The sequence below is a fragment of the Harpia harpyja genome, chromosome 9 (genome assembly GCF_026419915.1).
Source record: "Harpia harpyja isolate bHarHar1 chromosome 9, bHarHar1 primary haplotype, whole genome shotgun sequence".
NCBI classification, from domain to species: Eukaryota; Metazoa; Chordata; class Aves; order Accipitriformes; family Accipitridae; genus Harpia; species Harpia harpyja.
The window spans coordinates 13159947-13179996 of NC_068948.1; the positions used below are offsets into that span (position 1 = coordinate 13159947).

The 20050-nt window shown below is 39.4% G+C and overlaps 1 long non-coding RNA gene across 1 annotated transcript; it reads left to right on the plus strand.

The window, feature by feature from the left end:
* The first annotated feature begins 5647 nt into the window (after window positions 1–5647).
* LOC128146238 (uncharacterized) lies at window positions 5648–19160 on the plus strand. The gene is made up of 3 exons (XR_008236712.1): window positions 5648–6063; window positions 18377–18668; window positions 19004–19160. It is a non-coding gene; the product is annotated as an uncharacterized LOC128146238 (long non-coding RNA).
* Window positions 19161–20050: the final 890 nt, after the last annotated feature.

Below are 20050 nucleotides of genomic sequence, written 5' to 3' on the forward strand. Positions count from 1 at the left end.
TTTTCATGCCAGCAGCATCCTGCAAAACAAAAACTAAAGGTGTGACCCCTGTATTAGGACGACCATCTCAGGTTCTGGGCCCAGTTCTTTCTAGACGTGATGTCTTTCTACATCTTTCTCTCTAAATTTGTGCTTGCTAGGACCAATCTTCTGATTCTCATACTTCACCTCTACAGTCTGACCTTTTGACCAGCACAACTCAAGTATTCACATTCAAACCCCAGCATTGAGTCTCAGTTACTTCGGCCTTGGCAGACAGATACCTTGCCCATTCACTCTGACACTGCTGCAGGGGTGCATTTTCAAATTTAATATTGTACCATCTCCCTCTTCCACCGTGCATCCTTTCATCAGCTCCTTCATCTCCCCTGCAAGTAAAAAAGTCCTACAGATGTTTTAAGGCCCACACAGGCTCTCCCCAGACTGTTTGTCCCTATCACATCCATGAGGTACTGACAGATCGATGTGCATCCACCATTCACAACAGATTTCATCACCAGTGTCTTAAATTTTGAACCATACTCATTTTGTTTTCTCCTGTGAGGGTCCACTTCTGTAAAAATCTGCCAAGCTGCTACACTTGCCCTTCTTCACATCCTCCCTTAAAACTCTCCTCTGCTGTGACACCTTAAAAAAAAATGATAGTGGTTAAGCAGCTGATGTGCTGTGACTGCATAGTGATCATAATTATCTCCCAGTTACCTTGTCATTTCTGCCCCTCTCCTCATCTGTTTGCTGTCTCTTGTCCCTTGCTTAGATTAAAGACTTTTTGGGGTAGGGACCATGCCTGTATTTCCTGTGCATTTGGATACCGTCTTGCACGAAGAGTCTTGGGTTCTAGGCACTACTGCAGCGCACATAAATAAGAATTACTGTTTCTAAAGTAAAATCCTCTGCATTTTCGTATGCATAAATTATAGCTACATCCTGTAATCCATTTTTCAGGCTAGACAATTGACTTCAATGGGAGTTGAGCCAGGGCAGGAGTTGGGCTATAGTCTTTATTTAAAACAAGCAACATAACATATTATTAATCACCTTAAATAGAGACTATCACATTCAGTGATGCAATCCTACCTGCGGATAAAATAAATACCTTTCCAGAAACCTTATGACTTCTCTCATTTACACTAGGCCAGGCTGCTTTTAAGAAAACTATTGTTCTGCCAGGGATAACAAGATTGCAGTGACTCCCTGCTCGTATTTCCTTCGTGTTGATTGCTCGGACATTGGCAAAAGGGTGGTGAATAACCAGCAAAAAGTCAGTTGTATGCTACTCTGTCTTTGCCCAAGAGGTCTAGAGGTAGCTGTTACCTCCCATTCAGAGATTTTATCTCCCACTAGAGCAACACAATGCAGTCTTCTGGGGGCTGTAGTTTTGACTTTTATTCTGAATTTTGTTAATATCCTCAAATATAGCTTTATCTATATTGCAACCACAGCCTTAAGCTGCTAGTTATAATTCACCAAAGTCTTGGGGAAACAATCAGTTTGGCCAAGAATGCAGCTTGGGAAGACTCTCAAGCTATTTGTACATGCCTGCATCATAACTGTTGGTGGGAGAGGTGGTTACGGAGGCCACTGTCTCCTGTACTGTTCTTGAGGAATGACAGCTGTGTGCTTCCTCCCATGTAACTTGGAAGAACTGCAAAGGAGAGGAAAGCCAAAGCCAAAAATAAAAACATGCGCAAAAGCAATGAGTAAAATCTGCCAGATTCAAGGAGCTGTTGTACTACTGGAGATAAGCCAAAAATCTGTGGAAGTCCCCTATTAATGCAATGGCTTGGATGTAATTGCTTCCCCCCACCCCCCACCCCTTCCTTCCCCAGGTGAATCTTGTCTTGCACGTATAAGACAGACTACAAAAAGCATGCACAATTTTTCCAGAGTTATAATGTTTGTTTTACAGGCTTTCCGCCTGAAAGTATATTTTTTTTCTCTTCTCTTGCAAAGTGTCGGACTTCCTAAGTTGTTGGTGTGTGAAAGTGAGACAAGTCCTTAATATACTCAGTAAATCCAGTCTGTATATGCTTACTTTCTACTCAAATTGATTATTATTTTAGCTAAGGGTTAATCTTAAATAAATGTTCATAGACCAGGTTGCTTGCTTTCCGCTTTCTGCCAATGTCATTAGATGCTGGTCTGTAAATGAACCATGCAGATAAGACCTAATGTTAAATATCTAGGACTTCCTTATATAGGGAAAATGCAGGAAGGATAAGAATCTCCTTGCTTCAGACCATAAGACAGCTATTGACTTTCTAGCACTAGGAAGAAACCTTCTGAAGCATTTTCTGTTTGCCATCATCAGGAACAAGATGCTGAATTAGAAGCACAGTTGATCCTCGTCTGATTCAAAACCCCCTATGTTTCCAGTGCCATAATGAAAGTGCTCATAGCTGTGTAGCGAAATTGCTCCAGTGGAATATAGCATATATATGGACACGGAAGTAAACTCCAGGTTCCTTCCTAGCCTTTTACAAAAGGACATAGCATGTTTATCTAGAAAAGGGGGGTTGGGTTTTTTTTTTCCCCTCAAAGGACATAGGAATTGTATCACTTTATACTGACTTCAGTGTTTACTGTATTCTCAGCAATGTGCCTCTATACCCATATATTTGGGGGCTTCTTCAGTCAATTATTTCTGTGTTATTGCTGAGAAATTTATCTAAATATTTTGAGCGGAATACTATGGTGTATCTGAAAATTGCCTGTTCTTTCCTATCTGAGAAAAGCATGCAGTACTGAGTAGATAAAGCAAAACTTCATATTTATTTTAGATAATTTAGTCTCTAATTATGCAAAAGTGATGCGAGAGAGATACACAGAATCTGACCCAGAATTGTGACTAGAAAAATAATAATATTATCCTAATTAAAAACCATATAAGAGTTTGTTATCCAGCCTCAAATCCCTGACAGACTTGTATGGCTCAAATAATCACAGGATTTTCAGGCTAAAGATTTAGTAAAAGTTTCATGGAAAAAAAGATCCCTAATGAATTCTCAGTGTTTTTTAATATTGTGCCTTTTCTACGGCAATGATGGCTTTTGGGGACTCTTGCTCACTTATGGGACATGTGGGTCATTCAAAAGCTTGAATATTCATTATGAGATGAGCTGGAACTGGATGTGCAATATGTTTGGTTGAAAACTAAATTTTATGTAAATTCTACAGTGATGTTTTCTGGCTCAGTTAGAATCCATTCTACTGTTTATCTTTATACTAATAATGGTCTCTTGGGCTTCTTTTTAAGCCTCTCTGTATACTTTTTTTTTCTTTTAAAATGAAAGATGAAGACCCAAAGAAAACAATTTTTAAAGATAGAAATAGAAACACTAGGTAAAAGGAATTAGCAATGCAATCTCTGCATATATTATGTGGAAATCTTCTGTAAAATTGCAGCTTGAATTTTATTCCTAGGAATTAACCATTTCATATTTGAATAGCGCTGCTGCTCTGGTTCCCCATATTTCAAAAACCCTTTGGATCTGCTTTTGATTTCTATTTCTGGATATTTTTGTGATATTTGTTAAAATATTCCTTCTCCAGAGTGGTAGATCCAGTTCTCTGGAAGAAATAAAATCCGTGGCATAGCTCTGAAATGAGAATTAACCTTGATTACTACAGTAATTTACTAATCAAAACTGGAGACCTGCTAATCAAGCCTGAATTACCAGCTGCTTGATTTTTATAGTGACATAACCAAAATTGAACATTTGGTAAACAAGAGTCTTCTTTATGAAGGGAAAAAATTGGCATATGGCCATATTCATCTTAATATATTTATCGCTATATTGTTGTGCTTTCCTTATCTGCTAATGTAGGCATCCCCTTTCTAACTTAGCCCATTTACCTTACCCCAGAAAGATGAACACGGAGTTTTAGGTTACCCTAGAATTGGAGTCAGAGGAGACTATCTCACATTTCAAGAGAGGTTTTCTGATCTACTTGTTGTTTTTGCACCCAGGGAGGAGACCGACTAATATATCGCAACAGCCTTGTGTTATAGAGTTTGTTCGAAAGCACCTTGGAATAAAGGCAGCAGAAGACTGAAAACAGAAATGAGAGGAATGGAGAACTGCCAGTAAGCAGACAGCTGGGAAAAGCTGCAGGAGGAAATGGCAAAGAGCATCCATGCGGCGCTGGTGAGCGCGGGGCCGGAGGGGGTGCAGACAGCTCTGGAGAAGCAGGAGAGCAGGGAGAAGACCCAGGGGAAACGGTGAGAGTGAATCACCCAGGGCCTGATGGAGGAAGCCACAGACCGCTCCTGTGAGTAAGCGCATCGCTCCTATAAATGGACAATGTGCCAATTATTGCAGCCTATCTGATGGGCCTGGAATTTTTAAAGTATTTGTCTGGTTTCCATAAGCACAACTAATTTCATGGGTTTAATCTTTTTTTTTTCAGTCTGATTTCTGTTCATTTTTTCAGCTCCCAGATGGCATCCTGTATCCACTGACACAGAAAATAATTTCCCAGTATTTTCTTTAATGAATGACCTATTATGAAGAAGCAGGAAAAGCCCATATTGTACAATTCTTCCACAGAAAAACTGATAATTAATGTAAATGGAGAGAAGCCCCCAAAATGGGAATCTTTTTTATTGTTTGAACTGTGGATGGTATTTCATTAAGGTGGCTTGTGCATTTTTTTAAAAAATCCTGTACAAATGATATTGTCGTGGGTAATTGTGCTGTTAAAAAGGTAAAGAACAGAAACACAAAAAATTATTTCTAGAATAATATTTACAGCATGAAATTCTCAGCTACTCAGGCTCTTTCCCACTCTCTGGATGTTACTTTAGACCTAATCCCTCATTCTCTTAGTTCTTAGGGCAGAAAATATATACTAAAGCTAGACCTGCTTCTATCTTTTCACCATCTTATCTCACAAACCTCAAATACTGTTTTTTCCTTTAAGTCTTGACTGTACTTATGCCTAACAGGAATGAAGAAGCACAGGGATTAATTAAAATGCATTGAAAGGTTTATAGCATATTTAGACCTCGAAGAACGCGTGTGTATAGTGACTGTACGTTTAAACACGACCCTGCGAAGCTGTAAGGGACCGCAGCTTAGCACAGGCCAGCCTCGCGTGCAGCCTGCACAGCCTTACAGCTGTCCCGCAGCAAGTGCAGTCCAATCACATCATGCAGCAATTAGAGCAGCACACTTAGCTACTTGGATCAACTGACATTTCTTCAGAGTGGTTTTAAGTATCAGGAAAATGTGAGCAACTATAAGCTAAAACAGAGAGTGCTATTCCTAATATTGTGTACTCTTGGCAGGAGGGACATCCACGAGGATAAACATTCCAGATTTTAGGGATGGATCCTGTAATTACACTCAATAGGCAATGACTTAGAATATTTGGAAGGCCAAAGAAATAATAGTGAAATAAGTGGCTTAGAGTTAAGCAAGAGGGGATATTTCCCCCAGCAACTGGAGTAAGACTCTGCTCCACTCCATTTCATGTCCCTGCTTCTCCCTGAAGCCATATTCGTGCATCCAGAAACTTTCCACCAGAAGTGCTCAGTATTGCCTTACATGTTTAGGATGACCCTTACACCCTGTGAAAACTTCAGAAGCCCAACAAATCTACCTGGAAATTTGGATCATTTCAGACTGCACTGGAACACAACAGGAGCTCTGCAGAGAGAAGGAGCATATGAAGTCACTGAGGAGGGAGTACTTGCAAGGAGGGAGTGATTGCTATGGAGGAAGGCCAGAAAAAAAGTGGAAAACAACAACAAAAGTAGCAACAGAAAAACCAGGAAGAGGAAGCAAAAATGGTAACGTGATACCATAATGCCTTACTGGCTCTAAAGCAAGGAAAAATTATGAAAGCATTCATTTATTCATTTTCAGCCAAAGAAAAAAAACTAGGGCATAAAAAAAGGAAAAAAAAACCGAACCAAACAAACCAGAAAATAGAACATGTGAAGAAAAAGGGCAGCAAAGGAAGAGGAAATTAAGAGAGAGGAGAAAGAAGTGCTGGAAGTGAAGGAGTGGATTGGGGGGAGGAGGCAGCACAAAGAGATCTGACATACAGGGCTTTTAGGTAAGTGAATTTTATTTGTATATGTCATTTCCTACTTTTTATTGCATTTGTCTGGCAACCATCCCACAGTTCCATAACCTATGGGTGGGTGGGAGGAGGTGGCTAAGAGGGCAAAATGGTAGTTTTTGGCAGAATATCGACATGACTTGAGTCAGGTCGTTACTTGTGGTTGTCATTAGACAAACAGTGAAACTGGGTTAATGGGGCAGGTGTTTATGAATCCTACAGGCTAGAGGAGGCTCAGTTTTCAAAACCTGACTCACACAGAAAGGGAGAGGCCCAAATGATTCAATGCAGTGAAAGCAATGGCAAGCAGTGGTTTCAGCACTGCAGGGGCCACAGGGACCTATTTCAGATTTACAAGGCAGTTCTCAACTGTCAGGTATGCTTCAGTCTCTTAACAGACTTAGGAAGGTGGACACTGCTTACGTTTCTGTATTATTAACTTCCTTTTTTGCAACCATGGGATGGAAATAATTTTTTTTTAGTGCAAAATGAGATCCTGAAGTGCAACTATATGGCAAAACATGACTGTCATGGAAAATATTCTGAACTCTATGTCTCCATCTTTTCTGGGTACCTTTGTGTCTTTTTGCCCTCTGTTTAACTCTTTACAGGCTTTTTTTTCTAATTATCTGGAATTTAAAACTGAAAAATTTCTAAAACATACAGTGTCAAATAAAATGAGTTAGGATTTTTGAAAACTTTGGAACATATGCAACAGCTGCCATCAAGAGTCAGACAAAATGTCCATGTAGACCAGTGTCTTGTCTCTGAGAGTGAGAAGGAGCAAACGCCTAGGGAAAAAGTGTATGAACTCTGATATATCGCTCATGCAGAGCAATCCTTCTTCCCCTGTGTGCTTCTGCCCTCCGAAGATTGGTATCTTAGACACTTTGATTTGGAGGCTGGATCTTGATCATCATGTTTAGTAGCTAGTGATGGATTTCATTTGCATGATTTCATGTAATCCCTTTTATGGTCCATTTACACTTTTGACCTCCGCACCATCCTGTGGCCATGAGTTCCGTAATTTCATTATGCACTGTGAGGATAAAGTACTTCTTTTGTTTGTTTTAAGACTGATGCCTGGTCATCTAATTGGGGCTCCTAGTCCTTGCATTTGTGGGAACTGTTGAATAATGGCTCTATATGTTAGAAATAAGGCTTTTGAAATAAAAAAGCTCTCTTGCAATTTTAAACCCTTATGATCAGGCAAGCTCCTCCTCCTCTTGCAAATCCTTCCATGAAAAAAGGAAAAAGTCCCAACTCCAACTGCAGCCTGATGAAATTAGAATTAATTAAAGCAAAGGTAGTTTTTTGGTGTTCATACTGCACAGATAAGTAGCCTTAGTCTTATTTTATATTTCCTGTATGGTTCCCTTCTCATGTCACATCACAGTGCTACTGTCAGTTCCACGGGATGTGACATAGTCGATTTGTAATGCCATGATCTGTGTCACAACTGTTAAATCATAAGTATAGTAATGGGAGAGTAAGTTCATTGAGTTCTTTGCAAGAGGAGGAAGGGGAAAGGCCCGGCAAGTCAATTAAAAAAATTAGGACTTGACTTTGAACAAGACACCTGAGCATGGACAGACAGCAATGTACAATGGGGTAGACTAGGGTGTGAACTTTGGGTACTTTTAGGTGGAAACTTTGGTAATTGCCACGTTCACATGCCAACTCCCCATGTAAATATTATTGTTTCTTTTCCACTTGCATCTAAGCTATCTTGCATTTGGTGCTGAGTGAAAGCACGTATATGGATGCTTGCTGTGGGGCAGCTGACATGCTGCTACTCTGCACCCTGCTTTGACCTGTGGCAATCCACTTTTACGCCTACACTTTCAGGTTTTTGGCCTCTTTGGTCTCTGTCCAGGAGGAGAAGGAGCCAATAACCGTATCGGCTGGTACGGCACAGCAACAGGATAGGTGGCCCTGAGGGAGCTGGCGGACCACTCCTGTGTGCAGAAAGTGGCGCAGAAGGGTCTGTTCTTTTCCCCAATCTACCACATTTCAACCCACGCAGGGCAGGAGCGGGTAAGAGAGACGATGTGAGGCAGAACCAGCGTTTCCATCTTCCTGCAGACGGTAGTTATCCACATGACCTCTTTGCAGTATCTTCCAGTTCTGTGTTATTTTGTTTCATTCTAGTCAGATTGCTTTACACAGAGACAAAGAACAGATTCCAGGATAAAATCAAAACTGCTCTGAAAATGCACTGTGTGTGGCAGTATTTGGAGCAGTGGTGAGAGGTTAAAAAAAGAGTTTGACCCTAACCCAAGAATCAAAATTAATGTAAGAGAATTTAATGCAACACAAGGTGTGGTGGAACAGAGACTATTGGGGGGTCTCGTTTATATCAGTTATGACATTCAATATTGAGCACTTAAAAAGAAACAATGGTGTAATGCTTTTCACTGAATTGTATGAAGAAACAGGAAAACTTTAACAAATATCACAAAACATGTCACAAATCAATTGTATTGAAAATATATTAGGTTTCTTTAAAAAAAAAAAGATCGGAAAAGGAAGCAGCACAAGCAGGAGGAGAGACAGCACACAAAGATTTACTTCTGAGTGCTACAAAATATTGAACTAAAAATAACATTAAAGATGAAATTTGCAATGAATCTCAAGCTGCTAAATTCCCAAAGGCTGGGTCTGCCAAAGGCTCTGTTGGTTTCCTCTGTTCTTTTCTGTCTTTATTTAAATATTTTATACAGTTGTCTATGTTCATGTGTAGTGCGAACTGTCATTTATATTTCAGTCCACTCTAAAATGGATCTTAGACTATCTCAAGCTGTGCACTGCAGTGAGTAGTTTTGAACTGAGAGGTAAGTTGAAGCGGTAGGGACAAATGAAGACTGATATTTAATGTGGTTTTTGTGTACTTATATTTTGCTGTCATGTATTTTGCCTTAAAACTGATTTGTAATTTTATGCGTTTTGTGACATTATGATAAGATGTGATGTGAGTATGGTTTCCATTTAGCAAATACATTGATGTATTTTTGAGTCGGAGTGCTTGACTGTGGGAATTCTGAATTCTGACCTCAGGGTTTAATGTTTAGCAATAACAACATGCAGGTTTAGATCTGCAGTCTTAAATGCTCCTCCTCGTGCGTTGGACTTCCCAACATAAACTTTTTAAAACAAGCCAGTCTTAAGCTTATTTCAGCTTCAATTCTGTGACAGGCCCACAGGGTGCTGAATATCCTTACGTCTCCATTGTCTTAGGAATACAGGGCACACCTTACCCAGAAAAATTGGGACTCGCCATGGAGCTGGGTCCATCACCTTGGGATAGATTCTCCCACCCATCTCATGTTGGGGGAGGAAGCAGAGAGACCTTCTATATCCCCTGTAAAGACAAATTGCAACAGTTGTGGTGGCTGGAGCACAGAGAAAGCTTCCTAATCGCTCCCCGCAGGGTGGAAGACACCCGAGCTGAGGCTGGAAGGGGCACTGCAGGCAGAGCCGTGCCTCCAGCCCAGCAGTGCCAGCCGTGGGCAGGGTGATGGTACTGACAGCAGAAGCATGTACAGTGCTCCGAACCCGAAAGGAGAAAGTGCTCCCTGAAGGACTCGTGCTGCTGTATCCTGACCTTAAGACAGTCCTGTTGCTGATGCACAGTGCTATCTATTAGATTAGGTAAGAAACGTTAAGATATATTACGGTGGGATTCTGCACTGGTTTTACACCAGCAGGAGGAAGAACAAAATTAGTAGTCTTGGACTCCATTTCATCAGTTCTTACAAAAGAGAGAATTCTTAAGAAATTATGTTGCTTTCTTGCTTCTGAACAGTAAGTCATACAGAATAAAAATTTAAAATAATGGCTATTAGATTAAGAAGTCTAAGAAGCTTTTACTACTTGGGAGCTTTGACTATTAAAGAATTGATAAATTGCCACTGAAATACAAGCAGCTCTGCAATATGATAGATCAAAGTTCATTTTTTTCCCTAATGCAGAGTTAAGATGAGCAGGCTTACTTTTTGCCCATCTCCTTTGCAGATCAAAAACATTCCTTTCTCTTTAGTTGAGTGATCAATTTACCAGAAGAGCCCAATGTATATGTTGTGACTGTGGTAAAATTCTTATTCACAAGCCTTTAAGTAGTAATACAGCATGCTGGCATTATGCAAACCCCAATACATCTCAGCACTGCTGTCCAAAGTATATAGTATGTCTCCTCCACATAACACAGATGCAAAGGTAATTAATTATATTTCATAAAGTGATATTTCTTAAAATATTTTGACCACATTATTGAAAAGTTAACTCTTCTAAGTAGTGCTTCTACACTAAGTTAGCAGAAAGACTTCAGCATGTTGTGTTTTAGTGGACTGTATTCCATAGAAAGGACTCAAATGACTGAAATGTAAACCTTGGAAAGACACTTGAAACTCATGGCTTTTTAGAAATATATTAATTGCATGTCAATGTAGTTATAAGAGTTTTTACTTTTTGCATAGGCTTTTTGGTGTACTAAATACCTATTACTATTTTAGAAGCATGTCTAAATCCACTCTGATAATTTGTATTTTCTAAAAACCTTTTAAATTAACACTAAAAATATGTAATGAACATGCAACATTAAACACTTGTAAGGGCAGAAAATACGATCATATCCTTCAGAAAATATTTCTAAAATGTGTGATTTCCAACCCACTAACTTACAAGTTGTGTAAAAGCTACAGTTGATAACAAGGTCTTGTACATCTGGATCATTGGGTAAATACTGTCTGCCAGTATAGCTGGAGGAGATAGACATTTCCATTTTTAAGTTCAGTTCTGTAAAGAAAATCCTTATGTAGCTGTCCACAACTTGGCTGCTGATCTTAGGTCGGACACAGCGTGTGCACACTGTCATAGCACCCTTTGTTCAAAGAGGAGGAAAATCCTGCATGTGGCCCTATGAACGTTCAGTCCTCCAAAATGCTGTGCAGTCTGATCCAGCAAAACACTTAAGCGCATACTTAGTTTTAAACTTAAGGAACAAGATACAAGTTAGATATATACTTTGCTAAAAGATGCAGGATCAAATACATACATTCCTGAAGGAGGTGTATAATGTGTGAAAATAAATTGTAGGGGTAAATACATATAGATCGCTAGATAGGTAATTAAGGAAGCCTTTTATTTCAGTCCAAGGAATACTTACATTTACAGTATTTTGTTTCACATTAATCCTTCAGTAGTCTACCACAGCTTGTATCTGGCCATGAAATTTTCATCTATGTAGTGTCTGTCTTTGGAATGTAACGATTTACAATCTCTGAGCCTGGTTTGGCTTATCTTGACATTGGTGACAGAAATCCCAATTTTGCTCTCAAAGGGCATGATTGGACCATTTAACATTTATTTCAGCCTTGCAGAAGGACGTATTGCTTCTTTTATATATAAAGTATGCCAAAGTAAGATTAAGAGACTTTATGAACTTTGCACAGTAAGTCAGTGGCACGTAGTCATAGAGCTAAGGATTCCTTCCTTCCTGACTCTGACTTCCTTGCTTTATACTGTGCTTTTGATAATGTGTCTGCATTCCCACAGCAATACTATTCTGGCACATGATAATGCAATAGTTTTGAAATATGCTTTTCATGTGATGTGTGAAAACCTAAAATCTATAGATGTGCAGTATACATGGATAGAAGAATTCATATTACAATATGTAGCTACAAGCATAATAAATGGAAATTGATGAAAAGGGGATCTTTTTACTGCTGGGATTTTAAAGAATTAAACAAATGTGCGTAGTTCAAATAAGGCAGAATATTTTGCTTCTTGTCATAGAAAGAGAGATGGTCATGTGTTGGAAGAGAAAGTCAGCAGCTGCTTGGTAAGTACTCTATGATTTTTCTTGACTGCTGCCATTTGGGCCCTATCAAGTCCAGTACTTACCGTGCCGATCAGGGACACTAGCTCCTTTTTTGTTGTTCTGTCTTTTGAAAGGACAGTGTGTCTTAGAAAAACTAAAACTATAGCAATGCAATACAATACCATCTCTTCAGAAATATCTTTATTAATTCATTTGCTTTGCAAGTGGGAGCTAAATCAGCATAATTGTGAAGTTAATTCTTGGTCCAGTCTTTTCGTCTTGAAGGCAGAAGAGAATCCCAGAAAAGTGACATTGAATGCTATGTTTCTCTCATTTTTTATAGGCAGTCTTTGCACAGTACAATATTAGGTGAAGCAAGTATTTGTAATTTATATACTTGTGCTAGGTGGTTTTAATTCTTATTGTTGTGGTTCTTGTTTTAGTAGTAGTAGCAGTAGTAACAGCAGTAAGTAGTAGTATTATTGGAAGGGCCTCTGTAAGGTTCTGTACAAATCGATCATGAAAAGATAGCATTCTGGAGATGATGCTCTATCTAACTGGAATCAGCAGGACATAGGAACTACGTCCTGTACGATGAATAACAAAAGAAGGGTAGTTTACATTCTTTGATACATTTCTGCTCGATTAACCCCCAGTGGGATTTTACCCCTCCAGTCACATTTTTTTGTTCCTCTGATCTTCTTTTGTATTTGCTCACTGACCCCAAGCATGTATTTGACTTGTGACCCTATTTCTGTTAATAAAATACAGGCCATCTGACCAGCATTCACACCAATGAACTACAAGGTGATGATTACCTCATTGTAAATGCTAGGAGTTAGCAACACACAGCAGTGTAAGGCTGGTGGTTGGGTGGGCTGAAGATAACCAACGAAGGCAGCACGAGCAATTCTGAACTGTGATTTCAGAACCAAAATAAAGATAATGAACTCCTTCAAAATATGTAACATTAGCCGTAGAAGAACTGTGTATCTCCTTATGTATTGTTCAGCTATTAATTAGTTGATAATGTTTAGGGGATTATGGCATGACAAAAAACAATTATAGCTATAATGTGGAAATTTTCAGTATCTGTATGGGTGGTAGCTTATAAAATCAAAATTACCCTATCTACATTTTAGGTCATCAATTATAATTATATGCCTCATGAAAAAATATATCAGCACTCAGTGGTAACAATTTCAGGATAGTGTTTGAGGCTAAATTAACACTGGAAAGCATAGGTGAGCTCTTTCTAAGCAAAGTGTTATTTGTTTTCAAAGCACTAGCAGAAATGTAGAAATTTTTTTTTAAGAAAATGCATAGTAATAAACTTATTAATACTTTCACCAATTCCTTAAACCATGAATCTTAGGAAAAGCACTGTTAATTGTGCATTACATGAAAAAATCATGCCAAAGCCATTTATCAGATATGTAATCTGTGGCTCTGTTTTGTGACAGGAAGCCATTATTTCCACTGAAAAAACAAATCCGTTAAATTTGAACTATTAGATTACAGCAGGGTTAAGGCTGCTTCTGTGCTGTAGAGTCACATCAGGGTCACAGCCCAGTTCTAGAGATGTACTGCAAGAGCTTCATATCTGATTAAGACAAAAAACTGATAAAAATGTAATGCAGACTAACAATATGGAATTATCTGATGCAGTTTGGGGGGATAGGGGCAGGGGGTATAACATCATTCAGTTTATTTGCATACGTTTGTTCTTTCTACTGAAATCAATCTCTTTGAAGGAAGCAAGAAAACTTTAGAAAAAGAAAATATTAATGCTGGTAAGAGAACACAGAAGAAAATCTTTAGTAAACATTTCTTTTCCAGTGTTGATTATCATCCTGTCTAATGTTTATTTTCATAATTTTCTTTGATCCAAACACAAATAACAATAAAGTTAGCTCCATTTCTTTGAACTAACAAAACTATACCGTGGCCAAATTTGGAGCAAATTTTTAAGTGGCTTTTTGGGTTTTCTCCCAAGCCACATAACAGATTTATAGGGTAGATATTTGCATAAGTCACACCCTCTCCTATATAGGAATGTTTCTATGGCTAACAGTAATTTACCTGCTGTGGGCCTCTTTTGGACTTTATTGAAAAGGCTGAGGGCTGTAAGCATCCGGGCACGTACTCAATAGCAGTCACGGGAGCTGCAGTGGTCCAGGGCTTTGGCTCAGGGCTCACCCCATTGTGTTATGGAAATTGCTACAGTCTGTAGGGATTGACTGCGGCTCTGCTGGGCTGGCTGGTGGTTTGTGAACGCAGAGTGTAGTCAGTCCGCGCTCGCTGCATTTCCCACCCAAACCTACATCACAGATGGCAGGCAGAGAGGCAGGGCAGGCATGGCAGAGGACCAGGGCCGTGCCTATCGGGACCTCTGCACAAGGGGACCTGAAAAGGCGTTGTTACTGCTTCTCACTCCTGGAGCAGAACCGAGCAGCCAGAGCACAGGTTGCATCTTCACAATCTTCTTCCATCAGGAATTTGACAGACTATATGTACTACAGACTTAGAAACAACTACATTCCTAACATAAATACTATACAATTGTAAAATATGTACTACGGCATTTACCATAGTGCTTGAAACCAGGTCTACGTTGCTGGAGGTGTTTTAGCCTGTACATATTTAAAACGTCTGCCAAATCACAGTTCTGCTTAGGAGACCGAAACCACAGAATCATCTCAGGTAAAGCTATTGACCGTGTCTCAGAAAGCTGTCCTCTTGTGTGCCTGGCAGCACCTGCTAGGGTCACAGTCAAGAGTCCGTATCTGTGATGGAAAGCATATATGTCAACTTCAGATTACAGCTAGCATGTATTCTGGCTGGTCTGTTCAGCCCTCCTGAATGCAAATACTCTCTCTGAATTTGGTGAAAGTTACGAATAAAGACCTTGACATCCAACTTCAGTCAATCAGCTACAGAAGAGCCATATGCTGAATAAACTCCCTGCTCCTTTAGGTTTTTTGAGGATATGATGCAGAAACATGAGAGATTTTGGGGTTCTCTAAAACTTACTATTTTTTTGCTCTCCCATTACATTCCTGTGTTTGCCCCACTGCTTAGCCTAGCTGAACAAGGGCATCCGGTCTAATGATTGATTGCCTCTGTGAGCAGGTCCAAGTTTCATTCTTCAATCAGCCAGCATGTGGTTGATGACAGGGACAAAGCCAACCCTCATCACTCCCTAAGCAAATCGTCTTCCCCTTTACTGTACACTTCGACCAAATTATGATTTCACCATTGAAATAAATGTCAAAATTTCCACCAGCTTCAGATGGATTGGGATTTGGCCATTGGCTTCTAAGTACAGATGGCCTGTTTAAGGGCTTATTTTTAAATCAGGAGGTGTGTAAGTGCTTCAGGAGATTATAAAAGTAGAAATCAATACAAATAACATGAGGTCAGGTATTGCTAAAAAGCATCATTAGAAAATGGACATGTTTAAGGATAAGTCGGAACTAATCCCAGTGACTGCAGGTGACTTACACTTGAGCAAGAATGAAAATTTGGGTTCTGAACTGTGTAGAACAGTTTTGGCTGAACCTTTTTACTTTTTTTTAAATACATGTAAAAATGCCAGTTGTTAACTTCCTGCAGTTTGTTCCCGTCAAAATAGAGTACTTCTGGTCCTAGAGGAGGGAGGCCCCAAACAGTAACTGAAAGCGCCTGCCTAAATGTGCGAGAGCCCTTCCCTTTAACAGAATATCATCACAACTACAAACACAACCAAAAAGCACTGCTTACTCAGTTTCTTTTTTTTCTTTTTAACATTATGAAAACAGGAATACCAGAACCGATACTGTAATTATTGTGCAGTTCACTTTCATCTAAATATGATTAGGAATATGAGACTGGAAAAAAACCCATGCCTCTAGGCTCTGTTTCCTAAATTGCTGTCAACTGTAGCATAGGTACAAAGCCCAGAATGAGCCCACAGTAACATCCACTGTAGCTGTCCCAAGAAGAAAAGCTAGAGAGCTACAGAATGCCCATTTCTGGGCAGAAAAGAGCGTGAATCAGTGCACTTCCAAAACTTACGAGCTTTACGTTCTTATATAATTTTAAGTAAAAATACATAGAAGTGCTCACGTGCTAGAAAAAGCTCTCCCTTCTTCTTGTTACTGAAAGAAACGGGACTTTGGCATGTAGAAGCAGTCCCTTGTATTCCGTAGTCCCTGAAACTGCATGGCTTCCTGGATAATTCAGAGCTAAACACAAAATTGTGCTCAGAGTTCTTCCCTCCTCCCTTTTTGAAAAAATGTTCATAGTCTGCATTTCTGCAAAGATGAGCAGAAAGCCTTGTAGACAGCTGTAGTAATATCTGCCTGAGTCTGCAGAAGCCTGAAAGAGCAGCAATGAGAGGTATAGTGCTTGAAAACTAAAGATGATAGCCTATGTTATGCTGAAAACTCAGCATGTGTTACAGCTCAAATCCATGTAAAAATAAATAGTGTATGACTGATGTACTGATGGCTCCATTTGGGGTTTTTTTGTGTTTGGTTTTTTTAATATTCAGTTAAATAATACTCAATTTAATATTAAATTATTTTTATATTCAATTAAAATAAAATATTTGCAGTTATTGTGAGAACATGCTTTGCCACTGATGGTCCAGGCCTTAGTGGGTGTAAAGCTTTTGTGGTGCCTGGCAAAGGATGCGGCTGATGTCCTAGACCAGCTACCTTGTTGTAGAGTATGTCCATCTTGAAAATTCCTCTACAAAATGGCTCTCTAGCAGGATCACTGCGCTCTTCACATCTAAGGACTGAAACACGAGTCGTGCCTCAAAATTCTTATGTTATATAGTCGCACTGTAATTCTTCTTCCTTTATCTCCAGTAATTTTCCTATGCCGGTTCTGGTCTGTTCCCTTCTGCTCAGCAGGGGGTGGTTTTGTTCTTCTTCTTTGTTGCTATTAATTTTCTTGTAACTATTATCTACTATATTCACATAGCATCTACTATCAAGCTACTAAAACAGTGTTCAAGTATATTAAATCCCCCATTTTAAAACAGTAATAAAAGGTTTTTACTAAATAAACACATAAAGCTTCTCTCAGATCATGCAATAAGGAAACTGAATATAGAGCTAAAGTTCCCAGAACTTGGGAGGACAAAGGAGCAGTTTACTAAAGAGCCTTTTCTCAACACTCAGAGCTCTGATAGTCCTTAGAGGAAATGATAAATCTTTCTCTTTGTCACTCTTCCCTAGGTTTCTTTTGTTGTTTAGGATTAAAAAAAAAAAAAAAAAAGTGTAGGTACTACTTACAAGGCAGCTTCCTTGATGTTTCTGGTAGTCCAACCAAGGGACAAGATTGTGTGTATAGGAAGGGGAGATGAACAATTCATCCTGTAAAGGAGTTAAAAACAACAGTGGAAATCCTTTGTAAGAAGAAGAGTGGTTGGGATTATAGCTGCATGCTTTCACTAATGACTTTGCAAACATTTAGCCAGAGATAACCTAGAAATCCAGTTGCACTTTATTTAATATTCAGATAAGGACCATTCACCTGCTGTTAAGCTACAACATCTACAATCATTCTTTGAATACTGATAATTATATGAAGCAGACTCCCCTAGAGGCTGGTAGTCTAGTCTGGATTCACCTGGAATACAAAGATGAATAATATTGCATATTACATGCACCCAAGTAGTTGCAATTTATAGAAATGTCCATTTATGCTCCTGAAAAAAAGATGTGTATTTCCCTAGGGGTATAGTATATGGTGATAAAAACCTGTGTGGGGGACTGTTTGGATTGTAACTCCTAGTGTGCCTGTTGTTGATTAATTAATAAACAAATAAATCGTTATATTTAGCCTGATATCTCACTACAAGACCATAAAAGAGAAAATGTTAAAAAAGAATTTTGTGTGCCTCGCCATAAGGGAGGGTTACTCAGAGACACAAGAAATGAGTACTAGAAGTGGCATCCAAATGGCTCAGAGTAGGTATGTGTATACATTTTTAAAAGATGAGTAGCATTATGAATATGCTCTCTTTGCCTCCTCCTTTCCTCCTCTTTCTCCCATCAGGTGCCTTGTCCTTGTTCTCCCCTCTCATTTGCTGATGGCTGATAACACCTTATCTCCACCAGGGAAGCAACCGGGAAGTTTGCTCCTTCCTCACAAGACTGAGGGTATAATTAGAACAACGCACCTGCTCAGTCCTCCGGTGACTCAGTTAGTCTACATCCATGTCAAAATCCATGCTGTGAGGGTAATTTGATCATCTCACTTACTTTTTTCATATACTTTATATGAATAAACCACCAGAACAAGCCTCCGTTGAGTTGGTTCAGTTTAATCTCACAAATTTGTGTCAACTCTGTGTTGCCAGAAGAATTTTATCATTTGATCTCATGGTTACACTTTAGTAGACTTTAGTACATATTTTATTTCACTCTCCAGAATATAAAATTCCATTCTGTGTCAAAATAATCTTTTTATTATTATCTATTTATATTTCAGGGATACTTACAGGCTTCAACTGAGATCAGGGTCTTGTTGTATGAGACAATACAGAAACATGCAATAAAAGAATTCTAGTCCCAGGAGCCTTGTAAGCTAAATAAAGGCTGGGAGAAAGGAAATATTACCCCCATTTTACAGATGGGAAACTGAAGCTCTGACAATCTTTCCATACAACGCAGTGCAGTGTCATACAGCAATACTGAAGAGAGAGTTCTGAAAAAGCAACAAAGTCCAGAATCTGTGCAAAATAAAGGCTGACTTAAACCCTGTTGTACTGGCAAGCAGCCATGTAAGTTCAAATAAGTTATAGATGTACACTGGTATCGTCTGCACACTGAGCATCCCAAGGCTCCCTTGGCCTTCTCCATGCTTGTTCATCTCCCAGCCCCCCCTTCAAAGGCAGAAGACCGCGGGTTTTGATGCTGTCTTCTTAGGCTCGTACGAGTTAGTCTACCGCTTCCTCTAGCACTTAACAAAAATTTGCCTCTGGCCCTGCGATGCCACAGCGGTGTCAAATCTCTCTGACTGCAGCAGCTTCCAGGCTCAGCAGAGATACATCAAGGGTCTGCTAGGTTCTCCTTCCCAACATCTGAAGGGTAATGTAATCTTTTTGTCCTTGAACAGAGCCTGGAATCTCCTGCATTAGAATACTTTTCCTCATTTAATTTGCTCCTCCCAGAAGACCCTGTAAAATCCTGCTCAGGAGCCAACAGAGGGTACTCACTCAAGACCAAGCAGCAGAGAAGCACTTTGGTATTCCCTGAAGACATAGCAGAAACAAGTGGAAATGGTAAGTTCACTGTCTTCCTTTCAAAGATGACTAAAGGTGGGAGGGCAGACTGCCAGGAATGAGGATGAGAGTAGCAGTTTGCGCAGAGGTGCTTGTGTCCCCCTCAAATCTGCTGGGCTACTGCTGACATTTTGCAAACCAGCCTGCTGAATTTCGTTTGCAGAACTCTGTGAGCTAAACTCTTCACCATTCTAACTGCACCACTATAACATTGCCTTTTGACTAAAACCCAGTTCAGACTAATTGTCAAGGATCAGATAACAGGAAAATATTTCTATTTGACAGTCTACTATTTTTCAATTGTTCCTCTGTTACATATCTAAGTAAACATTTGTTCCACTTATCATTTCTGAGCAAAAGACATGAATCATTTGACTAGTAAAACCACAACGACAGCTGTTGCTTATTAGAAACAGTCATCTTGTTCAAGGACTTGCTATGGAGGAGTTCTTCAGGAAACCGTTTCTGCTTTTAGTGCTTTACAGTGCAATGAAAGCAAAGTTGAAGAAATTAGGGCATTTTTATTTCACTTATGCGATTGGCAAAACACACAGGTGCGCACGCACACACGCACACACAGAGCAATCATTACAGCTGAGCTAGAATCCCCCAAGAAACAGGAAAATACTCATTTAAGAATACTACCAACGCTATAATACTTATGTTCTTTGACCTTGTGATGTTTATACAGTTCTCTACAATACAGATCAAACAAAACTGGATTAAGGGTCCCTTTGTAAATAGGTTATAGGATTTGGGATTTTGGTGTTGGATACAATATTTATACCAGTTATTATGCATGTACCAGGAACATTTTTCACCATTCATGGTTTCTTCAGGTCTCAGGAGCAAATTAATTCTGGATTCATAAAATCCCATGA